General features: G+C 38.7%; 1 protein-coding gene across 2 annotated transcripts in view; it reads left to right on the plus strand.

Moving 5' to 3' along the window:
- Positions 1 to 18292, plus strand: part of CNST (consortin, connexin sorting protein) — a 114008-nt gene that overhangs the window by 729 nt on the left and 94987 nt on the right. The window lies entirely within an intron of this gene.

Here is an 18292-nt window from a genome sequence, read left to right on the forward strand (position 1 = left end):
CCATTTGTAAGCTTAGAAAGGTTACGACCTTAGGATGCTTATTTTGATCCCTGCATAAACTTACTCAGATACATACTGTGGAATGCAATTTTGAAGACCAATTCCAAAGACTCTAAAAATAGGATGCTCTAATGGAAATTTTGGCAGTCTTCTTACCTATTGGGCAATGTTAGAAGACTCGAGTCTCTGAGAGTGATTTCGGGGTTTAAGGATTATACTCAGAAAGAGACTTACCCGGTACTCTACACCAGGGCAGGAAACTGTAGCCAATCAACACCCCCATTAAAATATGTGCAATCCTTTCTGCTTACTCGACTGGGAGCGTAACTGAGCTTTGTATTTATATGCACGAGGAAAAGGTTTCTAAGGAATGTATCACCTAGCAAATTGAAGTCTGAAGATTATACTCAGCTGATGAATGTCAAAATGGATGAAGAAGTTGACAGCCAAATATGTATGGCGTTTTGGGGATTATAAATTTTCTAGGACACCATAGAAAGTATCTCACCAACTGTTGTGGAAGCCTTGGGGACTCCTTGGTCTAAATTTTCTCAAAAAAATTTTTTATACGATTTCCCCACTGACAGTTTTCTAAAAGTGACTCTTGCATCCTCTGGACACCCAAGAAAGCTTTTCCCCCTCCATTCTTTAAAGAGCTTTCTCCTCTTCTACCCTTTTAAAAATATTTTCATAGATTCAGAAATACAGTGGGTTTTTTTCCTTAAAAGCCCTGGAGGCCTGAATACTTTTAAATCAAATAAAGAAGAAAGATGTCTTATGATAGAGGAAGAAATGGTTTGCTTCTAGAAATGTGTTGTTGAGTTTCTCACGTTTAAAATACACTTCTAAAAAAATCGCGTGCAAGGTATTTATTTTAAAATGTTTTCTTATTTCATAAGGTTTATGGACCAAAGGTAGCCTACCCAGCCCTGGAGAAATTAATGTTTCTTATTTTGCTCTTGTGTTTTTTTTGGTTGTTGTTTTGTTTTAGTTTTGAACAAGAGAGGTTATAAGTATTTCCCTTTTTATAATGTTAGTTGTTGGTTGTGGTTGAAGGTGCTTGAATAATAAAGACAAGATCTTACATATCTTTCTGAGGCCCTAGATAGTGGAAATGAAAGAAATGTTAATTTACTTTAAAGATATATCTTATAATCAGCATTCAGATCTACTTTATTAGAAAAACTTGGTTTGTGTATTTCCCACCTTATTTTCTTGAGAGGTGTAGTTTCTGCATCCTGTGCTATTTTTGCCTTTTTTTTTTTAAGATTTTATTTATTTATTTGACAGAGAGAGACACAGCGAGAGAGGGAACACAAGCAGGGGGAGTGAGAGAGGGAGAAGCAGGCTTCCCGCTGAGCAGGGAGCCCAATATTATCCTAGGACCAAAGGTAGACGCTTAACGACTGAGCCACCCAGGCGCCCCTATTTTTGCCTTTTTGAAGTCAAGTAATCTTTCTTTAAAATGGTGTCAGGACAAAGTGATTCTGTTTTTACACTCTTCTTAAGTTATTTTTATTATAATCTCAGTGGATCCAGAAAATAAAATACTGCTTTTTCTTTTGGCTTTTATTTCTATTATTTTTTAAAAGATTTATTTATTTTATAGAGAGAGAGAGCGTGGTGGGAGGAGCACAGGGAGAGAGAGAGGAAAAGAAGCAGACTCCCTTTGAGCGAGGACACCCACATAGGGCTCTGCCCCCCATAGCCCCAAGATTATGACCTAAGCCAAAACCAAGATTCAGAGCCCAACTGAGTCATCCAGGAACCCTTCTTTTGGCTTTTAAATGGCAGTTGTGATTGGGAAATGTCAAGTGTTAGCTCTTGTTTGCTATTAGAACTAAGACTGTGAGTCTATAGGTATTGCTATAGGGTCTAGAGGTCTGTAGCAATCCAACTGTAATGCAAGCCATAAGAGCGATGTAAAGATTCCTAAATAAAAAATAATAAAATAAAAAAGAAACAAGTGAAATTAATTTTAATAATATATTTTATTTAACCCATACAGTTTCAGGTGTAATCCATTTGGTAAGTTAATATTGAGATATTTTGAATTCTTTCATGCTTAATCTACAAAATCTGGTTTTTATACTTAGAGAGTACGTTTGAATTCAGACAAGCCACATTTCAAGTGCTTAGTAGCTACATGTAGCTAGCGAATGGCTTGGACCTTATTGGGCAGCACAAAGCTATAGGATTACTGTATGATTTTTAAGATGTCTTCCTACCCTGAGAGTCTGGGTTAAGTCCGGGGGGTAAGTTTAAAAATCCTTTTCCTAAAGTGCTGTGATACTCAAACTGAGAAGTTTGTATGGCCGGAAGAAGGTTCCAAGAAGTCTCTTCCTCTTGGTGTTGACTGTATTCACACTGAGGAGGATGAACCAGGTGCCCCAGTGCGTGAGGGTTGTAGGATGATTAGAATGCTCAGTCATTTCCTGAGGTGTCATTGTTACGGTTATTTATGTCTGCTTGTCAACAATGTGTCAAGGCCTGTGTGAGTCTCTGTCTCCTTTACCTGTGGCTGTGAAGGAGGGAGAACTTGAAGACCTACAGGAAGATTGAACTTTACTGTGAACAGTTAGAGTTCCTGCTGTTGTAGACTTAATTTCTGAATCAGTTTCTGGTCAGTTTCAGGTATGGTTAAGAGTTTTGTAAATGTGCTCCTCTCTATGATGGCATTGCTTGTCAAAGGAAAGAGATAATCTTTCCATTAAAATTCAGAAAGAAAGGGTATATTTTTGGGCTCTAAAACGCTGGGAGCCTGATTACTAGCAAACAAGTAACACGCGTTTGGTGGTTTAGATAAATTTAAAAGGATGTAATGTCACTATTTTTTAAAAAAAGATTTTATTTGAGAGAGTGAGAATGAGTGGGGGAGGGGGAAGAGAAGCCGACTCCCCACTCAGTAGGGAGCCCAAGGCAGGGCTCAATCCCAGGACCCCGGGATCATGACCTGAGGGAAATATATTGCACTTTTTATAGAAAACTACTGACATGCTGTCTAGGTATGTGCTTTAAGTTGTTTCTGCAACGGGGTGATTTGCATGGAACCATCTCTTGTTCAGAGTTGTTAAAACTGAAAGATAACTTGGAAAACTAATCCTGCAACTAACTGACCTCAGTGGGATCAATAGGACCCATCATTATTCCTATCTCAACTTGTATATTCTTTTTTTTTAATTTTTTAAATTTTTTAGAGAGAGCAAGCACATGAACAGGGCGAGTGGCGGAGGGTGAGAGAACCCCAAGCAGGTGCCATGGCCAGCTTGGAGCCAGACACGGGGCTCCATCTCAGGACCTTGAGATCATGAACTGAAATCAGAAGTCACATGCTTAATCGACTGAGCCACTGAGGCGCACCTAGATTTGTATATTCTATTAAACTTCCCTAAATACTACTTTATTTGCACTATTTACATCTACATTGAATATTAAAATTCAGTGGCAAAATTTACCTGAAAGACTAATTAATATTTAATATAATCTAAGGAAAATGCCCTCTCCCCAACCTTTATGATATAAAGAAATCTTAAATTACCTGGTCAGTAAACAAAAGTCCTCTGTAAAGTCTGGTCATTATAGATCTGGCACAGTGTTGGCAGTGTGTGGAGTATTAAAGCGTCAGAGACAGAACTGGGGAAGGAGATAGTGATCGGATGTTGCTTGTTTGGTGAGACATACATGCACATTATAGTAGGAGAATATGGTGTTTTCATTTGTATTTAAATTTAGATGACTGTCCATTGACACCATTTTAGTTGGATAAGAAAGATAATATATTTTGTTCCTACAAATTAGTCTTAGCAAATTTTTTTTAATTTGAAGATTAATTGAGAGTTTGGCAATTTCAGTTTTTTTTTTAAGATTTTATTTATTTATTTGAGAGAGAGAGAGAAACAGCATGAGAGGGGAGAAGGTCAGAGGGAGAAGCAGGCTCGATGTGGGATTCGATCCCAGGACTCCGGGATCATGACCTGAGCCGAAGGCAGTCGCTTAACCAACTGAGCCACCCAGGCGCCCGGCAATTTCAGTTTTTAAAGATCTTAAATGATTGAAGTGGCCTCTCCATGGATTTTATTTTTATTGAGAAATTCTATTCACATACTCACTATGTGTCTTGATACTGTTGCGGAGCATTCTCTTTAGAGCCCTGAAGATTCACACAAATATAGGCTTTTTTTTAAATTTAGGAATCATTCCCTTGGGGGAAATTATATTTCCTTTTAGCCAGGGAATACTTTTGTTTTTCATGCATTTGAAATAATTTATTTGTAATACTTTTTTTCCTTTGGAGAAAGTTTGTAATATTTTTAAAGAAGTATCACTAGTCAATTATACCTCAATAAAAGAAAAAGGAAAATTATGTCTGAACAATCTAAAAAAAAAATGTAAAACTTTTCTGAATCTTATAATAGCTTGAGATTTCTTAAATTGTTCAATCACAGTTGTGAGAGTCCGCTCTTTAACATGTTTGGAGGTGGAAACTTTGTAGCAATACCCCCAGCTCCCTGCCATCTCTTAGAACTTCCTGTTTTTCATGTTCATTAGCCATGTGGAAAGGAAAGATAGTAATGTGTCTGTCAAAATACTGACAAATTAAGTTTATTTTTCCTTTTGACTAGGAAGAATGCTGAAACAGCGACAAATATTGTCACTTTTATTGATATTTGGTCTTTTGACATTTTTTTTTAAGATTTTATTTATTTATTTGAGAGAGAGAGAGCACAAGACGGGGGAAGGTCAGAGGGAGAAGCAGACTCCCCACTGAGCAGGGCGTCCGATGCGGGACTCCATCCTGGGACTCCAGGATCATGACCTGAGCCGAAGGCAGTCGCTTAACCAACTGAGCCACCCAGGCGCCCAGTCTTTTGACATTTTAAATGACAGTATCTAGGCATTTTAGGAATTAGTAATATTTTGTAATTTTATCTGTTAGTCTCTTATGAGAATACTTAGCCTGTTTTTCCTGGAAGACTACTACCTACCTAAATAATTACTGTCTTTTTCCTATGTTAAGTGCATCTAGAAAACTCAGTGCATTCAGTGGCTTGGTTTTCTAATTTGAACAAAGGCAAACTAACATTTTAAAGCATCTTTTATACTAGAGATTTTGAAATAATTTCCTTAAAATATATGAACTTTATGATAAGATACAGAATGCTGTTGTTTCTGAGTATTTCAGAGCATACCACTTACATTTTTATTTTATGCATACATTGCTTTTCTTGCTGTTTTTCTCTTCTGCAGGTATTAAAACTGTACAACTAAATCTTAAAAAAAGTTTTTAGGTGAAGTGAAAAACATTGCTTAAGATTTTTCAATGAGGGGGGCGCCTGGGTGGCTCAGTTGGTTAAGCCACTGCCTTCGGCTTAGGTCATGATCCTGGAGTCCCGGGGTCAAGTCCGGCATCGGGCTTCCTGCTCAGCGAGGAGCCTGCTTCTCCCTCTAACCCTCCCCCATCTCATGTACTCTCTCTCTCTCATTCTCGCTCTCTCAAATAAATAAATAAATCTTTAAAAAAAAAAGACTTAAAAAAAGATTTTTCAATGAGAACTTTTTTTTAAAAGATTTTATTTGACAGAGAGACAGCGAAAGAGGGAACAACACAAGCAGGTGGAGTGGGAGAGGAAGAAGCAGTCCGTCCCCCCCACCCCCAGCCGAACTGGGGGCCTGATGTGGGGCTCATGTTGGGCTCCATCCCAGGACCCTGGGATCATGACCTGAGCCAAAGACAGATACTTAACGACTGAGCCACCCAGGTGCCCCTATGAGAACTTATTTTTTTTTTAAAGATTTTATTTATTTATTTGAGAGACAGAGAATGAGATAGAGAGAGCATGAGAGGGGGGAGGGTCCGAGGGAGAAGCAGACTCACTGCTGAGCAGGGAGCCTGATGCGGGACTCGATCCTGGGACTCCAGGACCATGACCTGAGCTGAAGGCAGTCGCCCAACCAACTGAGCCACCCAGGTGCCCGAGAACTTATTTTTGTGAAAATGTATTTTATTTACTGAAACCTAGTGGAGTTATTTCTTTTGTACCTTATGAAGCACCAAAGATTACTTCCTTCAGTTTTTTTCTTTTTCCCCTGCTTGTGGAGCATGAAGATGGTTTACTTAACTCAGGTCTTAAAAGGATTCATACCAAGTAATCATGATTTCCTCCCTCAAGTTCAACTCAGATGAAGAGTGGAAGTTTGTGGAAACTACGCTGAGGAGTAAATTAGGAAATTTGATTTCCTGGAAAAGGCTTTATATCATTTGTGACTTCTTAATCCAAATTCAGTCACCAGGCTTTATTTTCTTCAACATCTTAGAAAGTAATCACTTACTTTCTTTTGCTCCAATAGTTAAAAAAAAGTTTTTGTTGTTGTTGTTGTGGACTTCTTTACCATCCCAATCAGAGCTACACCGATTGCATTGGGAAAGCACTGTAAAGAGCCAAAATTAGTGACAAGGTCATGTGACTTCCTTATTTTAATCCTATAATACATGTTTTGTGACTGAGGAGAGAAAAAAATGGTTTCTCAGTCTTACATCTGAACTCTAGCTTAAAAATTGATCTCCTAGGTCTTCTATCCACCAAAGCTCGTATTTTCACAAGCCAGAGAAAGATGTTTCATATTCGCCTAAAGTAAAACAGCATTTAATTCAGAAAGTAGTTTTAATTATATCATGTGGCTTCTTTAATTATAATTTTGTGGATTTTGATGCCTACCGGCTTTTTGTCCTTTTTCAGCTTTATACCTGGGGAAAATGTAGGGATTCCCTAGTGAAGCCCAAGAGGGCTTTGACCTTTGTCAAAATGGCTTGCCTTCCCTGACAGCTTCAAAGAGTATATACCTATGTGTGCAAAACATGAGCAAAAATTCTGCTCCAGGAACACTTATCGAGGCTGAGGAAACAAATATTCTAAGAATGTCTGCCTTATAACTAAAGCTTCCATGCACTTGTATAGTACTTTGTATTTTGTTTAGCCTTTGCTGGAGAGTTTCCATTCTGTTCTAGCTCTTCAGAATATGTGAAAAGATATCCAGAATGCCCCCAAACTTACTCTGCTTTACTTAACCTTTTTGGTTTCTATTCTTCTGTCTTCTATGGAAAGTTCAAAAGTCAGACAGGTCATGGTTTATTATAGACTTCAAGTGGGGGAGGAGTACAAACCTTATTCCTTCCCTCTTTCCTCTCCTTCCTTCTCTGTTACAAAAGTAATCATGCTCCAAAGAGAAAAGGTAGATAAATTTTAACTTGAGGAAAACATGTTATTCAAAAATTAGTGGAAGCTTTAATTTAGAGTCAGAATCCATTGGTCTGTCAACCTACTTAAGATGTCAGATAGATTTGTCAGGAAGAAAGTGAATACAAGTATACTTTGGGTACACAGACATAGGCCATACTAGAGCGTATTTAATAGCATCTCTTTTTATCGTGTATGTTTTCTCCAGGGACTATTCGCCACTGAAATAAAACATCTTTGGGGAAAATCATATTCTACCAATAATCTTTTAAAACACCCTAAAGTATCCTTCTCTGGGACAAATTTTTTTATCTATTGGTTTATCTTTTTAGAATTTATAACCTAGAATAACTGCCTTGTTCTGGCATTCTTTCATTTCCTAAAATCCCATCAAAATACATTCTCTTGAATAACTAACTAAAAGAAAGCATATTCACTTTTACACCTGTCTCTCTTCCTGCCTTTCTGTTAACTTTCAGTATGCTCTAGATGTAAATCAACATGTCACTATTAGGCCAGACAAAAATGCAGGAGCCTGGAGTTCTTGATGTGCTTGGACTGGGTAATGCTGGGAGGGGTGGCAGCAAGCCACTGACACTGCAAAGGGGTAGGAAATGAGAGCTAGGTAATGGGATGTTGGTAGCGGCCTATTGGAGATGTTGGGGGCTCATCTGAGATGCAGAGATGGTTTTAGTGCCAGTAACAACATCAGACTGGGGTGATACTAGCTAGCTCCACTGGCCAGACGGTAAGATGTAACCACCGATCTGAGACATGAAGAAATATTCATTCCACAAGTGTTTCAAGTTACTGTTTTTATTGTAAAACACAAAGGTACTTGTTTTCAAAAGAGAAGTCTGCCTCTGGTATGCAGGATGGATTGAAAGGGCTCTGTGAGACAGTTAGAGCCTTAATTAAAAGTAAATATGTCAGCCTAAGCTCATTTTGAAATTTCCTAATAACTTTGGAAATGACAGAATTAATGAGTTTTTACTTCTTGTTCAAAAGAAGAATAGAAACTAAGCTAGAGAACTCCTGGCTTAGATTTTGTGATTTAAAAATAGTGTTAAATTGTGTTTGATGCTGTATGGATTATGTTTTTTATCCTAGTTGAGTTCATTACTTAATTTTACTGATAATCCATATGAACTTACACATTACAGTATACATGTGTATGTACACATTACAACATTCATATACATTTTGGTGAATAATTTTGAAATATGGTGGCTTGTGAATGAATCTAAACCTAGCATTAGGTCCTATCAGTTTAATGGCTAATGTTTGAGCCCATAGGTGAGCCATATTTTACTAAGTACTGTGAGAAATGCAGTGGAAATCAGCATTTTCACCAAATATTTGATGAAATATACACGTCACAAGTATATTTACACACTTTTATCTCTTTATGTAGATTTGTTTTAATTTTTTAGGCAGGAAAAGAAAAATATATGAAAAACTTGTTGGTTAGTATAATTTATAATTAATGCAGTAACTATTGTGTAGAATTTTTATTTTATTGGAATTTCAAATGCCACCTTTTTTACTTAGGATTTAGTAAACATACAGGGACAGATTCTATAACAGTTGAGATGAGTTGATTTCTAAGATCTGTAAAGTTCCTCAGTAGAAGTCTATACTTTGTGCCCTTGAAAAATGGCTTTGTAGGAACCCCTATTTCTCTAGGTTATTGGCAAATATATCAGGCAACTCTTTGATGGTTCTAAATAGAACAAATAAAGCAATTGCTGTCTTCTGAAATGGTGGATAAACACATGTCCCAAAAGGAAGAAAACCCACAGTGTGTTACATGAGATAATATGTGTCAAAGTGACTACCTTCCATGGTATGTAGCATACAGAAAGCACTTGGTAAATGGTGTGTTTGTTTTAAATTTGCTAAATGTTTGTGATAATCTGTATTTACTTGTATTATTTTCTTTTTAGCGAGATGAACAATATTAATATTTAGATTAGCGATAGCATTATTAGCGATTTTTTTTTAAAGGTTTTATTTATTTATTTGACAGAGAGAGACACAGCGAGAGAGGGAACACAAGCAGGGGCAGAGGGAGAGGGAGAGCAGGCTTCGGGAGCCTGATATGGGGCTCGATCCCAGGACCCTGGGATCATGACCTGAGCCGAAGGCAGACGCTTAACGACTGAGCCACCGAGGCGCCCCATTAGTGATTTTTTAAAAATAGGTGTTCTTGATTCAACTTTTTTAAAAGATTTTATTTATTTTAGCGCACATGAGAGCCAGGGGGAGGAGGAGAAGGAGAGGGAAAGAGAGGATCTCAAGCCGACTCCCCACTGAGTGCGGAGCCTATGCGGGGCTTGATCCCAGGACCCCGAGATCATGACGTGAGCTGAAACCGAGAGTTGGACACTTAACCAACTGAGCCAGCACCCCATGATTCAACTTTTAAAAAATTTTTTGAGTATAAAAAATGTATCTTTAAATATGCAAAATACAGGAAAGTGCAAAAAGAAAAAAAATCACTTGTACTCCCATTGACCAAGAAAAGGAACTATTAACATTTTTGTATATTTAGTTTTTTTTAAATAAAGATTTTATTTATTTATTTGACAGAGACAGCAAGAGAGGGAACACAAGCAGGGGGAGCAGGAGAGGGAGAAGCAGGCTTCCTGCTGAGTAGGGAACCTGATGTGGGGCTCAATCCTAGGACCCTGGGATCATGACCTGAGCAGAAGGCAGACACTTAATGACTGAGCCACCTAGGCGCCCCACATTTTCGTATATTTACTTTCAGTCTCTGCTGTGTGTGTAAACACAGTTGAGATCCTATCTACGATTTGTTTGTTTCTACTTTCCACATTTTATTGTAGATTCATAATGTACATATTTTGTGACTTTGTAGCACTTGGGGTATAAGCTCATTCACTTAGTTGCTCCTCTATTATTGAACATTTAGATTGTTTCCAATTTTTCACTCACTGCCACAGAAACCATGCGCTGTTGAACTACCTTACCCCTTAGTTTTCACATGTGTAAATGGGGGAAATAATACTTCATTGGCGTTAACAAAGATTAACTGAAGTAATGTGTATAGAATTATGTAGAGCAGTTCCTGGAACAAAATAAACCTTTAAAAGAATGCCTCCATGTTCATCTTCGTGCATAGAGGGTCCCCCCCTTTCTTTTTTTCTTTTTTTGTTAGTATTCAGAGTATTTCCTTACCATTGATCTTCAGAAATAAAATTACTAGGTCTTAACTGTTTTAATATTCTTGCTACATATTTAAGTTGTTTTCTGATAAGTTGTGCCCATTTACATTCAAATTGAGCAGCCTGTTTCAATGTGTATTTCATTGAGCCTGTAACTGGTATTGCATATCTTGTTTTTAAAAATCCGTGTTAATTTTAGATGTAAATAAGTTGCCCATTGTAGTCAGGGAAGAAGTTTTATAGAAGACTAGTAGGGAATAAAGTTAGAGAGATGGGTTGCTGAGAGACTGGTTACAAGGCTTGGGAGTTGGGATTTGAGCTGATAGGGGCAGTAATGAGTTCAGGAGGCCTCTAGCTACTCCTCTTGCTTTCCGCAGCCAGCCAGTCAGTTTCCTCTTAAAACTCCTGGTCTTTGTACCTCTACTGAAGTGCCTGTCTCATCCCACCTGTCCTTATTGTCCAACTATCTAATATTTTGATTCATTTTTAATCCCCTCCGTGTCTTTTCCTGTCCAGGTGCCTGCCCAGCTAAAACAGCAGAGCAGAGCAGAGCGGAGTGTGTTCTCTGTGGGCAGGTTCACTTGAGGAAGAAAGAAGGTGGCTGAGCCAGCCAAACTTAGTTATTACCAAATTTATCAAATAGATAAATCAGTCTACCTCCCCAGAGGTGAGTAAAGAAGTCTGTCAGGAATGGGGAAGGTTTCTTTACTAACACAACTCTCAATTTTTTTTTTTTTAAGATTTTATTTATTTGAGAGAGAGAGAATGAGAGAGAGCACATGAGAGGGGTTAGGGTCAGAGGGAGAAGCAGGCTCTCCGCCGAGCAGGGAGCCCAATGCGGGACTCGATCCAGGGACTCCAGGATCATGACCTGAGCCGAAGGCAATTGCCCAACCAACTGAGCCACCCAGGTGCCCCACAACTCTCAATTTTTATATTAAACCTGTCACATTCCTAGTGATTAAAAAGAAAAAAAATTAGCATATGTTCAAGGCTTTTTAAAGTTTTTTTTCTTTTTTTAAGATTTTATTTTATTTTTTTTTAAAGATTTTATTTATTTATTCATGTAAGACAGAGAGAGAGAGAGAGGCAGAGGGAGAAGCAGGCTCCCAAGGAGCAGGGAGCCCGATGCAGGACTCGATCCCAGGACCCTGGGATCATGACCTGAGCCGAAGGCAGACGCTTAACCATCTGAGCCACCCAGGCGCCCCAAGATTTTATTTTTAAGTAATCTCTACATCCAACATAGGGCTCGAATTTACAACCCCAAGATCAGGAGTTGCATGCTGAGCCAGCCAGGTGTCCCTACAGTGTTTTCTGAGTATAAAAATAATGCAACTTACAACTCCATGAAAAGACAATCCAGTTTAAAAATGGGCAAAGTATCTGAATAGACCTTTCTCCAAAAAGATATGCAAATGGCCAGTGAACACATGAAAAGATGCTCATTAGTCATCAGGGAAATGCAAATCAAAACCACAATGAGATAACACTTCATACCTTGAGATGAAGAAATTGGAACCCTTATACATTGCTGGTGGGAATGTAAAATGATTGACAACTGTGAAAAATGTGGTTTCTCATTAACTTAAACATCAAATTAGCATATGACCCAGCAGTTCCACTTCTAGGTATATACTGAAAAGAATTGAAAGCAGGTGTTCAAAAAAGAAAAACAACAACAACTTGTATAGGAATGATTATAGCAGTGTTATATATAGCGTCACAATAGCCAAAAGTAGAAACAACTCAAATGTCCATCAGCTGATGAATGGATAAAATGTGGTATGTTGATACAATAGAATATTTTTTTAAAGATTTTTTATTTATTTATTTGAGAGAGAGAATGAGATAGAGAACATGAGAGGGGAGAGCGTCAGAGGGAGAAGCAGACTCCCTGCTGAGCAGGGAGCCCGATGTGGGACTCGATCCCGAGACTCCAGGATAATGACCTGAGCCGAAGGCAGTCGCTTCACCAACTGAACCACCCAGGCGCCCACAATAGAATATTTTTTGGCAATAAAAGAAATCAAGTTTTGATAGTATGTTACCACATGGATATATCTTGAAAACATTATGCTAAACAAAAGAAGCCAGTCCCAAAAGACCACATACTGTATGATTCTGTTTATATGAAATACTTAGAATAGGCAAATCCATGGAGACAAAGTAGATGCGTGGTTCAGTGGTTGCCTGGGGTTGGGGGAGAGGGAGCTGAGAGAATGTAAAGTGACTCTTAAAAGGTATGTGGGTATGAGAGAGTGGGGAGAGCCTTTCTGGGGTGATGATGAAATATTCTAAAATTTATTGTGACAGAGTTGCACAACTTTGTGAACATACCAAAAACTGTTGAATTGTACATTTTAAATGTGTAAATTGTACAGGAATGTGAGTTATATTTCAATAAAGCTATGATTTTTAAAAACTCAATTGTAAAAAAATGCATGTTTATCACAGAAGATGTATAAAATACAAAGAAGTGCAAAAATGAAAAAAGTGAATTTATTAGAATGTTCATTTTGATGACCTACAAGAAAATAATAATAAGGTTATTCAAGATCATCACAGTTGATACCATATTCAAGTTATGATCAGAAATTGAATTTTTACAGAGCAGCAAGCATCATACTAAATTGATGCTATTTTAGTTTTATTGGGTTTTTTTGCTTTTATTAATTTTAAAATTTGTTTTGGTTTAATAGTCGTATTGGAGTTATAAGCACATAAAAATTCTGTTTTTACTTTTTTGGGATTATAAGTAAAAATAATATGTCATGGGGGCGCCTGGGTGGCTCAGTCGTTAAGCGTCTGCCTTCAGCTCAGGTCATGATCCCAGGGTCCTGGGATCGAGCCCCACATCGGGCTCCTTGCTCGGCGGGAAGCCTGCTTCTCCCTCTCCCACTCTCCCTGCTTGTGTTTCTTCTCTCACTGTGTCTCTGTCAAATAAATAAAATCTATAAAAAAAAAATAAACAAAAAGGGAATTCTTTAAAAAAAATAATATGTCAGTGCTTAAGGACCATCATTATTATTTTTTAAAAGATTTTATTTATTTATTCATGAGAGACAGAGAGAGAGGCAGAGGGAGAAGCAGGCTTTCCGCAGAGCAGGGAGCCCGACGCGGGACTCGATCCCAGGACCCTGGGATCATGACCTGAGCTGAAGGCAGACATTTAACTGACTGAGCCACCCAGGTGCCCCTATTATTTTTTTAAGAAAAATAGTGGCATAAATAGTTACAGTTGAAAGGGCCCATGTTTTTATTGCTGAGGAAATTAAGGCTCAGAGAGATGTCTTGCCTGAGCTTCTCAAACAAGTTGTGAACAGTACTTGGATTAGAATGCAGATTTTACTACTTGCAGCCTGGTGTTATTTCTGCTCTGCTTTATCACTTCTTTCTTTTCCCTGACTCTCAGTAGCTACTAATAGCTTGTCTTTTACTGCTGTTTCTTGTACATGTGCTTTGTCTCCTCAGATAGAGTGAGTAGTCTTGGACACAGATTACACCTCTTAATTTTTTTTTTTTAAAGATTTTATTTATTAGAGAGAGAATGAGAGATAGAGAGCACGAGAGGGAAGAGGGTCAGAGGGAGAAGCAGACTCCCTGCTGAGCAGGGAGCCCAATGCGGGACTCCATCCAGGGACTCCAGGATCATGACCTGAGCTGAAGGCAGTCGTTCAACCAACTGAGCCACCCAGGCGCCCCACCTCTTAATTTTTTGATTAAAAAAATTCAGTATAGTAAATTTGAAAATCTAATCAGCTTTATAAAATGACTCATGAATCAGGCAGCATCCCACCCAGCCAGTTGAGGGGAGCTCCAAAGGGCTGCAGACGAGAAAGGCTTTAAAACACAGGACAAGGAAGTCATAAACAAAAAAAAAAAGGATTATTTCAGGTGAGGTCACCTTTTGGGGGGACATAAGGGTCTTATTAGTGGATTACCTCATCATCCTTTGGGGAATAGATTGCCTTCTTAGCACTGACCAGAACATTCTTGACGGCCAGTTAAGACTACATTTCTAGGGAAGGTTGGAACTGCAGGTAGGTTAGGTTATTAAGCCCCAGTGTGGCGACTTGGCCTAAGGGAAGCCATTTTAGGCCTGTGGTTTTCTTTTTAACACGTTTTTATCCTGTTCCTCTTCCCCCTTCTGCCCCTACATACACTGCACAGAGCCCGGTGGTATGCACTTCATAGGCACTCAGTAAACTATGTTCATAAAAGACCTTAACTGTGCCTTTAGGAAACCATGAAAACTTGGCCTTCAGAATTCAAATGAGCGCCAGAGTGGAAACATTTGGAAATCTTTGTTCTAACATGGAACGAGTAAAGTAATTTTCTTACTTTAAAAAGTTTAAAAGATTGATTTTGGCTTTTACCTTCTTAGAAAATAGCCCGCCTCTCATTTTTGATGGGACACTGCCAAGTTAACTGCTTTCTCTGAAGGTCGCTAAAGTGGACATCGTCCTTTCAGTACGGAAAAAAGTATGTACCAAGGAAATCATTAAGGTGCGAATGTTTTTGTGGTTAAAACCTTTTCAAAATTGGTAATTCATATTAAATAAAAGCTTAAGCAGCACGAGCAAACCCTGCCGCGCTGTTCTTACGATTTTGTTGTCATAAGACAACACATAATGTCCCACCACATTACTTCCTCCCCTCCCCTACTTTTATCTCCTTGTGCTAATTCTCTCTGCAGACCCTCTGACCCGTCTCTGGGTCATTTTTGAACTAAACTGTGGGCTCAGGTTGCTCTGAAATTCAGTAGTCTGGGTGATATCCTGTACTCCATCCCCTATTTTATACCTATCATGCAGATCCTCAAACCATTATCTCCACTTTGACTTGGACCTCTCAGGTTACTCTTATTATTTTATGGTCTTTTACTTTTAAAATTTCAGGACATAGGGCGCCTGGGTGGCTCAGTCGTTAAGAGTCTGCCTCCGGCTTGGGTCGTGATCCCGGGGTCCTGGGATCGAGCCCCGCATCGGGTTCCCTGCTCGGCAGGAAGCCTGCTTCTCCCTCTCCTGCTCCCCCTGCTTGTGTTCCCTCTCTCGCTGTGTCTCTGTCAAATGGATAAATAAAATCTTTAAAAAATAAAAAATAAAATTTCAGGACAGTCCTATTAATAAAATAATGTCTTCATTTCAGTAAGGCCAGTCATGATTCTTCTTAGAACCAGTTTTATTACATTTGTTTCAAAGATTTTCATTTTGCCTTTTAAATGGGCATGGAATGATCTTTTATGTTTTTTCTGTCATGGAGAAAGCCAGTCAAGAATGTGAGAAGGTGAACCTTTCTAGTAAAATTGTAGTTGAAGAAAAAAAACGGACAAGCTAGTTTAAAATAAATTTGATGTTGGTCTGGTTCCATCTGTCTCATTTCTGTCTTTGGGAAAAATTTTAACAGTTCTTCTGTATTTTCTTTGAATATTTAACCTTTCTTTAATTTGTATAACATGAGCAATAAGGATTTATAATTACAGACTCAAAACTTTCTAGGTCAGAAAGTATAATAGGCCCGTTTAATTTTATTGCCTTTTGCTGTTGTTGTTTTTACTAATTCATGCTTCTTTTTTGGAATTTGCTGACTTGTTATCCTATTTCATCTTTCAGAGACAAAAATACTCTCTGGAGTTTCTCCTCTATGTCTGTTTCTTACCCCATAATATTTCTGGGTTTTTGTTGTTAAATAAATTTTAAACATCATCTTAAGTGATGTGACCATTTTTTTTCCTCGGGTAAGAGGTAGTGAAAGAGAGACATTAGTATTTTAGTCCGGTTGAGCAAGTGTTTATAAACACCTATCGTGTGCCTCAGGCACTGTAGAGGGCACAAGTAGTAACACATTCTCTTGTTTCAGACCCTTGAATTCCCCTCAGTGAATAATCTACATGCATGAAATAACTCGTGGAAAATCCTGAAGCAATAAATAAGCAAACACAAGACCGTATCCACTAGATACTTTTTATCATATTTTTTTAAAGATTTATTTATTTGAATGAGAGAGAGAGAGAGCACATGGAGGGGGGAGCATCAGAGGGAGAAGCAGACTCCCTGCTGAGCAGGGAGCCTGATATGGGACTCCATCCTGGGACTCCAGCATCATGACCTGAGCCGAAGGCAGTCACTTAACCAACTGAGCCACCCAGGCGCCCCTCCACTAGATACTTTTTAAACTACAGTGCTTATTTCATTTAAAAAAAAATAAGTTTTTGAAAATGTGTCATGTAGAATTTATATCACCTAGTATCTCAAACTACAACTGGACTTTTCTAAGGCCAGATAACAAAGACTCTTAGAATTTACTTTCCTCCTTCTCCTACCTTTGTCCTAAGGCTTCCTCTTCAGTGCCTTGCTCCGATTCCACATCTGTGGCCATGGGAGGCAGCACACACTCTTGAGCCCCTGAGCCTAGGTTTGAGCCCCAATTCCGACAGCTGTTTGTCCTCCGATGAGTTGTTTAACCTATCAGTGCCTGGGTTTGCTTCCTCATAAACTGGAGGTGCTAATAATGACTGCCGGACAGAACTGGTCTGAGGATATGAGGTAATGTACACGTGGTGCAAAGTGAGCACTGTATAAACATCCACTTTTATTCTCATACTCTGTTACGATGCGGATTCTTGACAACAAACATTCTATGGTGTCTTGTATTTGAACCTAAAGATTTTTTTTGGAATTTTGTATTTTTTTATTCTGCTCTATAACATCTGTTTTAACATAAAAATAGTGTCTGCCTCCCCCCCACCTCGATTTTTGGAGTGAATTGGTGTTACCAAAAGGGCACATTTATCACCCTTTGACTTTGCAGATCCTCAGTCAGCTTTTACTCTCTCCTCTTTACTCTTTCTATTAAATATTCATTAATCGTGCCTTGCTGCCTACCAGGTCCTCTGTGTGTGTTCTCCACTAGTGTACAGGTTCTTCTCAGAGAGGGGTTCTGTCCTGTTGATGATGGTGACAATTTTAACAATTACTGAACACAATGTCATGTGTCTTGCTATCACTAAAAAATTCATTTTCATAAGCAGTCAACAAGACAGGCTTTTAAAAAACTATTTTATTTTATTTATTTATTTGTCAGAGAGCACAAGCAGGAAGAGTGGCAGGCAGAGGGAGAGGGAGAAGTAGGCTCCCCACTGAACAAGGAGCCCAATACGGGACTCGATCCCAGGACCCTGGGATCATGACTTGAGCCGAAGGCAGACGCTTAACCACTTAACCAACTGAGTCACCCAAGGGGTCCCAAGATAGGCGTTTTAATATTGCAACTGAAGTATAAAGCATGACTGAAAGTGCCATTCAACGTTATCTCTACTCTTAGTAATCTCCCAAATACTTGATTATTCTCAGGGTTTCCCAAAACAGACTTACACACTGAAGGAGAATGTGTTCATTCAGCAGGCAATCCTTGACTGACGGTTCTGCATTTAGCACTAGCCTAGGCGCTAGGAGGAAGTTCTAGAAAGTGGCAGCGTATGGTAATTAACAGCGCGCACACCAAATTCACGTAAATCGGAGTTCAGATTTCAGTTCTGCTATTTACTTGCTACATAAACTAGAGCCAATTATTTATGTCTCTGTTTCCTTATCTATAGCATGAGAAAAATAGTAAAGTTTCTAGAATGAGAATGAAATGAAATAAGATGTAAAGTGTGAGCGCAGTACCTGGCGTTCATTAAATGTTCAATAAATATTGCATATTTTAAAGAGCTCTTTTAGGAGAACAGGGTGGGGGCAGCTATCCAATGGACCTGGATTTCTTTCTTTCTTTTTTTTTTTTTTAAAGTAGGCTCCATGCACAGAATGGAGCCCAAATGTGGGGCTTGAACTCAAGACCCGGAGATCAAGACCTGAGCTGAAATCA

Source organism: Eumetopias jubatus, unplaced genomic scaffold (genome assembly GCF_037043125.1).
Source record: "Eumetopias jubatus isolate StellerSeaLion01/CBP00866 unplaced genomic scaffold, mEumJub1_p1.0 scaffold_12, whole genome shotgun sequence".
In the NCBI taxonomy this organism is placed as follows: Eukaryota; Metazoa; Chordata; class Mammalia; order Carnivora; family Otariidae; genus Eumetopias; species Eumetopias jubatus.